Source organism: Paramisgurnus dabryanus, chromosome 14, assembly GCF_030506205.2.
Source record: "Paramisgurnus dabryanus chromosome 14, PD_genome_1.1, whole genome shotgun sequence".
NCBI classification, from domain to species: Eukaryota; Metazoa; Chordata; class Actinopteri; order Cypriniformes; family Cobitidae; genus Paramisgurnus; species Paramisgurnus dabryanus.
Window position 1 is genome coordinate 17020010 of NC_133350.1, and position 13482 is coordinate 17033491.

Consider the following 13482-nt stretch of genomic DNA (forward strand, 5'->3'; position numbering starts at 1 on the left):
ACTCAACTTTGACTTTTTACATTTATCCAGAGATAAAGCGTGAACTTGACGAGAGATGCAGCGTAGCATTGCCAAGTCCTCTGCTTTTTTCGAGTTTAGATTTGGGCTACTGTTAACTGATTCTACAAGTGTTCTTTTTTTTTATTAAAAACTATTTTGTTCATTATTGACATTTGGGCTGTGAATAGTAATTTTTGGGTTACTTTTGAATGTTTTAAATTCAGTTGGATTGACAAAATTGTGTGCATGTAAACATAAAGAGTAGCATGTGTTTGAACCTGAAAGTTCATAAATGCTGTAAAATTATCCAGCCACCTGTTGGTAAAATTCCTGAAAATATTTTGAGTATTACTGTCCTGAAGTGTCCAAATATATTTTTGCGGTCACAGAATATTCAAGACTTAGACAAGACATATACACTGTATGCATAATGCACAGATAGGACAGCAGCAGATTGTGCACCACCTGTTTTAATTGTCCTGATTTACATCCCCTTTTAATGTCACCTCATTTCCTCCACATCCCCTGCAGATGGTACGTAACGTGGTGCCAGTCTGGGTCTTTAAGGTCACCGCCATGTCTCATACTCACGAGACAGACCAGAGAAAGATAAACTGCCTGATCTAGACCCTCTATCCCTGCTGTAACTGAAATATCAACATGATAGTCTGCAAGTGTTGACAGCCTGCCAAGATGAAAAGTCCTGTAATAGCTTGGCTCACTTCTTGGAGGACAATGATATGCTTATCCTTTTGAGTGGAAAGGACTTTAAAATTTGGTGAAAGGCTGATTATAGTCTTTTCCTCCGCTCTGTATCTCAAGGGAGAATATTTTTTCAACAGTCTAGTAAAGAATGAGGTTTCAAAACTGATAGATTTAATTCTGGATTCACCTTGCATATTTTTAGAAAATGTTTAGAGAAGGATATTATGGTCTGTGGTTTCAATTAGGTCCTGTGGAGAATAGTGAACCCACTTCAGCTGTAAACCTTGTTTCAAACCGCAAATGCATATGTCTACCGTATTGATTACAATTTATTTTTTAACAACCATAAAAAATATCAAAGATAGAATGACACATAACCAGAGGCTTGATCCACGAGAAATTGCACAGAGGACCCTCTCTATTCCCTATTTACTGTGATAAGACCCATTGAAACACATGACAGAGTTGTGGATGGCCGTGCCGAGGGAGGCAGCAATTATGATGCCCAGTGACTTCAATTGTTGCATGGCATGTTCTCACTGACAGATACAACATCTGCAGCACTCAATGGAGCAGAACAATGACTGCTCTATATTCCATAAGTGCTCATTGCAGGATACAAAACAGAAGCTCATCTGTACTGGAGTATTTCACAGCAGCGATAAGAGAAACAAGAAACTTTCCTTTTCATTTAATACCTCCTCCTTCACACACAGGCCCGGTCATTCTTTCTGAAGCCCAGATCTTAACTATTACCCCATAACTCATCAGATGTGAAGATGCTTGACCTTATCACCCTCTGATAAAGACCTTGTGAACTATCCCTTTCTATTTGATCAGATATTTTATTGGCTCTCCCATTGAAAGGCTGGACTCTGAATATGTGCAGATCAAGGTTAAGTAAGGGCACGCTCCTGAGAATGAGCATACCACTCAAATATATAACACACTTCAGTTCAGGACGAGATGCAGTAAGCATCTCATACTAATCTCATGAGTTCATGGTTTTGTAAAGGATCGTATTTCAAAAGCTGGACAGGAATGTACCTCCAGCTCCCACACTAATTTCATTTCATCTCACATTAACACAGATTCTCACATCACTGTAGATGCGTCTTATTCTCACTTCATCAATGATCCATGAGAGGGTTAATGCAGCCCCTCTTGTGTCTGTTTCCTAGCACTTATACTAAAATTGAAATTGGGAAGAATAATATAAAGTTATGTTGTCTAATGGTTTTTAAAGCATGCACCTTGTTTACATTAAAATAATTTTTATCCGAGGTTTATAGCACTTATAGCACTTAAACATGAAAAAAGTCAGATTTTCATGATATGTCCCCTTTAAGAGTGTATGTCTGAGCACACTGGGCTAATAAAGTACAGTAGCATTATCTCAATCAATGACATGTGATTTGGGTTGTACTATCTATATGACTTAACACTGATCATTGTTTTACCAAATATAGATTATGTTAATAATATATTTTACTTTATTGGAATCAATTCATTTGAATGTTTCCACATAAAATCCTTTTTAAGGTTATTTGGTGAAACATTTTGAGCAGTGAGTCATTTGAACAATGATATATGCTCACTTCACAATATAAACAATTTAATAATACAGACCACCTACAAGTTTGCCCTTTGCAAAGTTGCAAAAACAAGCTTATTGATCGGAGCTATATCTCAGGTCCTAAACTTGACATTGCAGTAAAAAAGCAGCACGTAAACCAGACTGTTTTGAGGCAGAGATTTAGAGAATCAATCTGCCTCATTTACTGCAATTTCTTCACAGTAAATAGCATGCATTTGCAAAAGATACAATGCACACCACAAATAGGCAGAGCGTGACTCATAAAGTTTTAAATGGTGAGTGAATGATTTTGGGGTCTCCTCAATCTGTTTAATCCATGTTACTGTGCTGGCTAAGTTTGGTCATTCACTCAACTGCTTTATGAGGCTGTGTGGATATATCAAACACCCTCATTCCATTAAATTCTGAAGCTATATTTACATGAATTATTTTATAAATAATTCTAGGTCATACTGTAGCCTGGCAGATTCAGAACTTGGTTGAATCAGCGTCGCGGTGCCCAAACGGTGCTTGTTTGCGGGACGATTTCTGAAACGTGTTTAGTTCAAACACCTGAGCACAATGATGGTGCTACTGGTAGCCACAAGACAGGTAAGCATAAGCAGTCTATTGTGTGCTTATCCACAGTGCTTCACTAACCTTTAATTTGCGGCTGCTGCCTCTGTCTGCCGTCAGGTTTAACCTCTGGCCATTGCTGTCCACTGCCTCTAAAACACTCACGACAGGTTCTCCACTACCAAATAAACCAGAGTCATTTACCATTTGTTTACTACTTTTATTGCCTAAATGACTTGGCCAGTTTTCAAAATGCAATTGGAAGATTAAGAATTGTTTACAATGTGAAAGCAGCCCAAAAGAAATTTGATTGTTTAGTGGTTGTGCATGTAAAGGTAATGGAGATTTGTTGAATTTATGTGTCAACTTTCCCAACAAGCAATAGCTGTCATTTCACCGTCTATGTTAACTATGGACCCAATAAAGTCATACATACTTTTGGTTGCATGTCATTTTTGCCCAAATAACTTTACAGAAATTAGAAGGTGTTTGGTTTTATTTATTTATTTCATTTTTATTTCACTATTTACCCTCCTGTTATGTTCAAATTTTAGCAACACTTTTAATGTCAAATTGACCCTAAATAGTTGAATTTATGCTAAATAACTTTAAATTTAAAAATAAAATTGTAGGAATAAAACATAACTTTTTAATTTTTATATACATATTTTTTATTTAAAAGATTAATTTCTGAAAACGTATCTTTTGTACAGTATCACATACATTTAATGTATATTTAGTAAAAAAATTTAAGTAGTAATGAAAATAATATATAACATTAATTTTATTTGAGAACAGTTTTACCAGTTTTTCACATATTAATAGTAAAAAAACACTCATTAGATCAGTTTTCCAGGAACACAATGTACATTTTAATACTTTATCCAAAGTGGCTAAAAGTAACTTCAAGTCAAAAAGTATCAAGGAAAAGTCAAAATGTAGGTTTAAAGGTTTAAAAATACAATTAGCTAGGTCAAAGTAGCTAGGTGGTCAATTTGACCCCAAACATAATAGGAGGGTAAATTTTTACTAACAGCCCAAATTTTGCCTTGTTTTAGCCTAGACATCAGGGCTATGTTTGGAGGGCTATTAGACATCTTTTAAATGCAAAATTGCTTTCTGTGTTGTCTTGGGTGTTTAGCATTCATAGGAATAAATATAACTAGACACAAATGAATTTTTTGATAAATATAATTTTTTAAATTGCAGTATTTAAAAAATTTTTTCAAAGCATAGTGCAAGACTTGACCAGATCAAATTTAAAATATCTTTTTAAAGTCTCAGAGTCAAAGTCTTAATTTGCTCACCGTTTCATCTTGTTGCTGTCTATTAGAAATGACTGAGATGTTAAAAAGATTATTCTTTCTTATAGGAGTTCATGTACCAGATATTTTTGGTGCTTCAGACAGTATTTGCTTACAGGGAGGGTGTAGCCTGTAGCGCATAAGAGCTCAGAAAGAAGAATGAACTCAAGGACTAAAGCAATGCAAAAATGGACTGATAAAATCACCTTTCAAATAGAGATAATGTTTTTAAATATATCTAAATATCTGAAATTGAATTACTCAGTAGTCAGTAACAAAGAGGCTTTTCTTAAATCCTACAGATTGATCCGATAAGATCAGAAATGAAGCAAGTCTTGGGTTCCAGAGGACTGATTCACAGAGTAAAGCAGTATTTGGCATAAGTATTTAGGATAATGACCTTGGGAAGCTTTTGTGCATCATCGGAATATTTGTTCAGACACAAGCGTCAGGGCTTGCATTCTTTACAACATTTCTAAAGAAGTCTTAATTGTAATTCCCTTAAATGCGTTAGTTTGAATGTAATATTTACTAAACACGTTTTAGCACTTTAATCAAATGTATAACATATATTCTATACAGTTGTAATATATTGTATACTTCTCTTTAAACAACTTTTTTGGTCTAATAAACTATTTTTTCATGTTCAAGTTTTTATTCTGAATTAAAAAGTACTGTGATACAGTTTAATATGGTGCATTAATATCAATGCAATATCATGGCACTCTGATACAATATATAACATAATTCTGAACATATATTATTCACATGGATAATAATGGGATTACCACAGTATGTCTAAACACAGTAATACCATGGTACTTTTTGGTACTTTTGCTACTGCACACGGTTTGTTTTACACCTGTTTAGCTTACACAAAGTCAAATGCGGTCTTTAAATAGTAATATGGCAGAAAACATGGTTGTGAACAGATGCACTTGGTTAACAGTTTACGATTTAAACAGGTAACAGCAAGTAAACAAACCCTGCCACATTACTCGTAAAGAAACAGGTTTATTTATTTAATACAGGTATCCTTACATCAGTATTTACGCAGACTACTGACATTTTACACAAGTAAAATCACTGTTGACATCTATTGCGCAATCCCTTTATATATGATATGGGACGCTTGGGATACTCACAGCACAGCAGTCTATAAACACAACGCGTGTCGTCCGATACAACATAAAAGCTTCACAACAGATCAAAACACAGCTGTTAATAAGACTGAACGGGACGGACTTAAAACGCTTCTTACCTTTGTAAGAGCAGCTATGAATAAAATGCTCGCGATGCTTCCTGGTGCTGATGCTGAAGGATGCTGCGCCTTTAACGCCCTGCGTCAATAACAGCAACTGCAATTCTTGAATCTGTTACCAGATATTAATGCTATTCTATATCAACCGCAACCCCTGTCGCAAAAAAGATGTGTCGTCTGTGCGACACGACCTCTCTTTCCCGTCTGTCTCTATCTTCCTTTCATAACAGCCTAAAATCATCCCCCTCCCTCTCACTTCCTCTCTTACCATGCGCCAATCCACCTTCCTCTCTCCTCCCACCCACTGTCTGTACGCTTGATTCAAATGGAGGAACAGATTAATGCAACTCAACCCTTATATGTCTCCTTTTTTGTATTTCCACAAAGAAGGTAGGTTTCCTCAAAGGAGGTAAAATGTGCGCCCCTCCCCCAAACATACTCCCCCTTCACACACCCCTTCACACCTCTAATGAAACCCCATGGCACAATATGCTCATAGCTCATGGAAACCACATTGTGTGGGTCACAACAATAATTTGGAAATACTGTCTAAATTATATATAGGGTTATAGATGCTGCATTCATATAGTCCCTGTAAAATACAAAATTTTTGGAAAAAAATCTTCTTTTCTATCTAAAGATGTGAGATCTCTTCATCTGAAATGTTTCTCCTGGACAGAAGGTAGATCTAATGATTACAGATGGAAACCTAGCTGTTTTCACATTTTCTTTTCAAAAAGAGCCTTGCGTCTCCAATTGAGTTTTAGAAGAGATCAACGTCAAAACCTGTGCTCACATTGACCAATATATTTAAATCCCTTGCCAAAAGTCTGCGATTCCACATGAAAATCAATTTATGTTGTCATCCGTATGGATTCAATGTTTTCCAACTATGATCTCATTTGTGTTTCTTTTTATTTCTCCTCTAAATCAAAGTTGATACTTTAATTAATGACAGTAGAGAACTCAATTGTGTTTAATGGAGTCAATTAAGCACATTGAGCTATAAAAATTGAAAAGGCTGAGCAATTAAATAACCAGTATTAACTGGGGGTTTGTTGACAATCTGTTTTTTTTTAATACATCATAAGGAAAGACACATGACAGGACAGAATATTGAATGTCTGTGTTTTTGTAGAAAAGAGAGGAAAAATGTAAGTTTTATTTAAGGGACTTTGTCATAGTCAGCCATTGTCCAAGCACATTATAAACTTTGATTAAATGCCAAATGCCAGAAGATGTGTTTTTGTTAGTACAGAGCGAAGAGAGCAAAAGAATATATAACATTCAATTTCAATTTCTTCCTATTTTAATTGGTTTTGAAAAACTGGATGCCAGAGCACAATATAGACATGCTGTGAAGTAAAGGCCTAAAACAGTAATAAACTAATCTTGAAATTGCAGTCCCTATGAAAGCGTAAGAGAGAAAAAACTAAATTCAATGGGAGATGCTTGACACAAATGAAGAAAAGCACATTTGTTAATTGATGATGTTGTGTCTTAGTATGAAGTCATGAAAGGAAAGATAAAATAGCTGTCAGGGCGAAGCAAATGATGCTGAGCACTGTGGCTTTAAATGAATTTATTTTACAGGATTCCAGGAAGGTCCAGATTCCTCGATCGTACACAGACAGGAGGATGCGATCATTTTTCAATGCCCTGGTCCCCTGAGACCCTCACTGCCCATCTAAGCCTGACCTCCGCAGGCCAGTGCTAAAAACTCAGCCTCTGATTGACTGCGTGCGCTGGTCCCTGATGTCGTATTAATTTTCATTTTGACTGCTGGAGCCTCAACAAATCTCATCAATGCTGTCACGGACTGTGGCGGTGTGTCTGTGATTCTGGCACTGGGTGATGTGATACGTATCCTGATTTTCTTTGTTCTGGTCATGTAATGAATAGTTATTGATGTCGGAGGGAAACATGTCACTCCGGGTATATTTGCATGTAGAGTGGATAAAACATGGATCTTTGTAGGCCTGCCAAAATAAAACGTATAAAGTTACTACACGCATATACAGATGTCTTGAAAACAACAACACTTGAGATCAAATGACCATTTAAATGCAACAGTCCATCAACTGTATTGTGGTAAGCCGCCAAATAATCATTGAACACAATTACTTTAACAACTGCATTGACTTGCACTGAATTTTTTGGTTTTGTATGATGCTGCATCCCTGCTTACTGTACACGGCAGGATAAAGACCACTATCATATCGACCACTGATTTACTGGCAGTCAAACAAAAAACAAACAATTACTTATTACTGTACATTTTATGTGTTATTCTTATTTATTTATTGATCCCTCAAGCATTACCAGCCGTGACACATTACTCTCGATATCACCACTATAGCATTCCAAAGAGATAATAACAAAAAGCACTTTAACAGTATGAACTGAGTTTTATGCTGATTATGTTACTGTCTGGTTGCTGTCACTAAAGCCTTACTGTATCGGCTGGCTCCAAACCTTCTTTAGGAGAGCACAGCCCCATCTGTTGCTTTCAGTAGGATCAATAGTTGTAATTTCTAATGATCTCTAAAAGCTCCGGGTAACATGAGCATTCTGCCCAAGGCCCCATTGCTTGCTATTGACTGCCACTGTGGTACGGCACCTTTGTGCCCCTTTTATACAGTAAGTCCCCAGATCTCTGGACTGAATAAAATACTTAATTCAGATTTTGCACAGCTACAAAAACCGTGGAGATCAGAAGGGTATTCACAAAGCAGTAATTTCTAAAGCTGCTTTCACTATTATTATTTATTATTTTATTATTATTATTTTATAAGATCAATAGTGGAGTGTGTGTGCAAAAGAACCTATATAGCAAAAAAAAATATTTTTAAATCTTGTTTTAATTATATTTCAAAATATACAAAAATGGCCAAAAATATATTTTCTGAAATATTAGAAAAATGTATTTCTCACCAATATATGTTTTGGTCGTTTTTATATGTTGAAATATATTTCAAAAGTAGATACATTTTAAAGCATTTGTATGTCCGAATTGCATTAAAGGAAAACTTTGTATGTTACAAACCTGTAAACATAACCAGTTTGAAAATATTAAAATAAAATATATTTTCAACTGCAAAAATATATTTTATAACATTTAATATTTTATACATATTTTATAAACTTTTATTTGTTTTTTTTTTTGACATATGGGTTGTAAAATTGCTCATGAAATTCATTTTAAAATATATGAAGGTTAAAACTAAATATATTTTTAAATTCGGAAATATATTTAATTAAGCTTTACTAACTACAAAATGTATTTAGCATATATTAAAATAAAATATTTTTTAACATAAAAAATATAATTTTTTTCCATATGGGAAAAACTGACATTACAATGTTCAATTTTGGCTTCAATAGTGAAGGACACAGACTTACAGTCCTGCAAGTACTGTATGAATGAATGAAAACAGAGAAATTCTATTAAAACACCCACACCTAAACTAAACCTCACACAAACACTGATGACAAAAAAATGAAAATAAAAAGTATTTGCTGATTTTCACAGACAGGGTCACATTTAATAAAACATTATAGAAAAACCTGTACACACGTGAAATGCAATGAACAAAAAATCTCATTATATGTGTTCTTATGTAACTTTTCTCTTTTTTTAACATTATTCAATCTCTGTTATTCATACATACTGTATGTCCAATCAGCAGACCTCTCATCATCCCGATTCCCTTTTCATCTCCAGGCAAAAGGGACAATTAGCATTTAGATAAGAGGTACTTCCGACTGGCCCTCTCTCGAAAACTCTGTATACCCTTCACTATAAAGATTCAGTGGCAGCAGTCTAAAGGGCATCGCCACTAGCAAGTAAAGGCTGGAACCTGGTCATGGTCCTCTAGGGGTGGTCTGTCATCTCTTTTAAAGGGGCACAAATATATGTACATATGTTTGTGTGTATGCATGACTTGAGCAGAGACGGGCCGATCAGAGGTCCTGCTGGGCTGCTTGTCACTCGCCCAGAACGGCCAAAACATTTTTTTTTTATTGGGCTTATTAAGGTTTCATTGAATGCTAAGTTTTCAAGTGAGAGACTCTCTGAGGTAAATGATTGATTGCACCCGCTGATGGCGTTGTTTATTTGTGAGTGCTGTTTGTGTTTCTTTAGCACCTGATTTACTACATACATTATGCAAATAATCAGGTAATGGCAGCCACAAAATATGTTTAACACAGTTTGCATTGCAATTCTTATAGGTCACTTCTGAGTACTACAGTGGATTGAATCAAAACCACATTAATTGCCAAGTATCATGGCTTACATATAAAGCATTTGTTTTGGTGTATTGATGTAACAATGACAATGAAATAAAAATATTATTATACGAACATAAATAAAGCAACCTGTGCATAAATGTAATCTTTACATGTCTTTAATCAGTAAGTGCATTCCCTGGGATCAAACCCATGACTTTTGCCTATTGCATTGTTTAACTCAGATACAGGATTAAACCAAACTACAGGTAGTTGATGTGTACGATTTAGTTTGGCTCTCATAGTTTCAACACTTTGAAAATGTGCTCTTTAGATATTTGGCTTCAGAATTAAACTCTTATGCTTGACATGAATTCACCAGCGATCAGCCAGTTACCAGTTCATTCTTTTGCTTCTGAATAATACGCCATGCTCTATTTCATAACATCTCACAGCATACATCTGGGTGCTGCCAAATGATGAGCTGTTTATTCCTGCCACCCGGGAACACGAGAGTGAGGGGAAACACAAAGCTCAGAGCATTTTCAGCATCTTTATCTTTAGAAAGTGTCAGGCCAGGCTGTCTGCTATAGAGCAGCAAATCCCAGGACTGGGAATTGAGGATGTGTATATTGGCAGTCCTAATGCCATCTGCCTGCGGGCCGTATTGTGATAGCACAACGGGGCACTACCAGACTCTAGCATGTGACGTGTGATGGAATCAACACACACCTGTGATAAGACACCTGAGGTATGCAGCATAAAATGAAATGATGAGATGATCCACTTCATAAGCATTAGGACCAGTTGCACCAACAACCAAAAGCACACTTCAATATCTTTATTTTTAACCCAGCTCCATGAGACCCAAAGGTTTCTTACCTAAATCTTCTGTGGAGACACACTTAGCTCGAGATGGATTACAGAATTAGCCATGCAAACAAAATTAATCTTTGTCATTAGAAGCAGCTTGTGCAGATGGTTGCATATGTAATCTGAATCTGATTAATTCTTCCATCTTGACATGCCTATTGGAGATGTAATAATATTCTGACATTCAAAAACAGAGATCGTTGCAGTGCAGGCCACGGGTGGAGTGAACCCCACACCAAATGAACCTTCAAAGTTTCAAACAGGCCACACCCCTCAGCTCTTATCACAGTAGATGAATCCCGCGGGACATGACCCATTAAACCCCATTATCTAGATATAGAGAATATGAGAGAGCAGAAGCATTGATTTGTCAGAGGAGGGAAGAAAAGAGATAGGTATCATCTCTTGTCTGTTGGCAGATCTTCCTGGGGAGGTTGACATTTGCGGAGATCCTCAGAAGCATGGAGGTGACATTGCTTTGTCGTCCTACAGCTGCTGTGAGTCTGATGTTGGGTTTGGCCCAAATCTCAACGGATTGACCATTTGTAAAATTAACATCGAACTTCTTTTTTCTAAACCTCTAAAGAGAAGATATTTAATTGTGGAATGAGATGAACTTCCCGTTAGCATCGTGTTGTGCAAGCAGCTCTTCAGATGAAAGTGATGTGTAGTCTCTTTCCGGGTAAGAACCAAGTATCCGGAGGAGATTCAGTGCCTCTGACATAAAGATGAAAGAATCTTCCTGTGTTGATGATGAGTGAGATCAACAAAACTGCAAAATGCACACAAATCTCCTGACAACTTAAAGATGTTTCGGTGTAACACTTTACTTGAAGGGGTGTTCATAAGACACCTTCATAATCATGAAAAGACCTGTGTAGTGAACATGTAGGGGATTTTATGCACATTTATCACAACTGTCATTATGTGTCATTTGTTGAATTATGTTATTTTTAGTGCTGGGCAAAGATTAATCGCATATATATATATATATATATATATATATATATATATATATATATATATATATATATATATATATATATATATATATATATATATATATATATATATATATATATATATATATATATATATATAGCCTATATATATACATATCATATAGAATATATAAAAATATAAATAAATATATATATACACATGTAAATGTTTCTTAAATACATACATGAATGTATGTGTATTTATATAAACATAATAATTACACACTGCACACACTCATATATTATGCAAAAAAAATCACTTTTATTCTGTATGCGATTAATTGCGATTAATCTTTGCTGAGCACTATATTTCTAATTTAAAGATAATATTGTTTGAAATGTCTTTTTTATGACAACTTGACATACATCATAACTTGTCATAACTTGTCAAAAACATGTCATAAACATGACATAGCAGAATAATTATCAAACTTAAGAAGCTAGCTTTATGGGTTAACATTACATTAAACTGTCACTTAAATGTCATTAAGTGTTAATACTGTCAAATAATTTTAAATACATTAACAAATGCAACAGACATGTCAAAAAAGTATACTTAACCTGATGTATGTGCACAATACATTAAAAAAAATGACAATTAACAGAACTTGTTCTTCTTCACACAGTGGGTTTGAAATTTTCTGACATAAGAGAAATTTTTTTACAAAAAATTTAATTAATTTCATTAATTTAATGTAATTAACTGTTTTTGCAGTGATATTAACCCAACACTGCATGGCTTAACCCATTATTGTACTATTTTTATTTAATTTTAGGTGAATCGGTCTCCAAATGCAATAAAATGTTATTTTATCCATTTTAATTATTATTATTATTGGATGGTTGATTTTATTTATTAAACACACTGAGAAAACCTTAAAAAAAACATTATGAACTTTAAAATATCCAGAAGGGTTATAAAACTATTTGACAGAGTATTAACACTTAATGACATTTTAATGACAAATTGAGGTCAAGAAAAATATTCATGACGCTGTTATAAAACTATTTAACATTTTAATGACAAATTCAATTTGTATCACTAGTATAAAGTGGTCAGTTATGTTGTCTTGGTAATGTCAAATTGTCATGACAAGTTATGATGTATTGGTTTATTTCAAGTTATCATAACAAAGACATCTCAAACAAATTTAATCTTTGCATTAAAAATGACATAATTCAACGAATGACACTTAATGACACAATTGTCATACACATGCATTAAACGTTTCTGAGAAGAGGTTTTACTCAATAGCTCATGAAACTGATGCTGTAAATATTACAGCAGTTTTATATGCTGTAGGTTGCTCTTTGACCATTAAATCTTACTGTACATGTAGGGAATTTATAGAGACAGTGGGTGCATCTGCAAAACATGATGATGATTAAACTAATAGTAAACTGTAAAAAAATCTGTGAAATTATTACTGGCAGCTGGTTGCCAGTAACTTACTGTAGACAGGGCCGGCCCTGGCCAATTTGCTGCCCTAGGCAAGATTTCGCCTGGTGCCCTTTAAATCACAGAATCACAATTGTGTTCCAATCATTTTGTTCATAAACTTACACAGAAACAAACTGCACAGCTTTGTCTTGTTTTTCTTAATTTTGAAAATATTTTGGAAACACACGCAAACACACGCACACGAACACATACACACAATACCCTGTTACTCAGGCATTTGATCTTGACATTGTTAAAATCTTGTCTTTTTTTACATGTTTTAACACTGTACATTTAACTTAAAATATTTAATTGTGTACAAGAAAACAGCTCTTATTAATGAATTATTAGTAGCATGTTAGTGTTTTTTGAAGATTGTGCTCATTGTTAAATAGCTTTGTGGCTATACTGCACTGAAGCGGCAGTTTAACCCTTGTGCATTGTTCAAATTTACTACCCTTTCGTGTTGTTAGTGGATGAAAACATCCACTAAATTCAACGGCTATAAAAATGTA

At 34.8% G+C, this 13482-nt stretch overlaps 1 protein-coding gene across 1 annotated transcript in view; it reads right to left on the bottom strand.

Moving 5' to 3' along the window:
• The window catches only part of cntn2 (contactin 2), a 37803-nt gene extending 32085 nt beyond the window's left edge, over positions 1 to 5718 (bottom strand). Inside the window, exon 1 of the mRNA XM_065241329.2 lies at positions 5423 to 5718. The gene's annotated coding sequence lies outside the window, so the exon portion shown is untranslated. The remainder of the gene's footprint in view (positions 1 to 5422) is intronic.
• Between the last annotated feature and the right edge of the window lie 7764 nt (positions 5719 to 13482).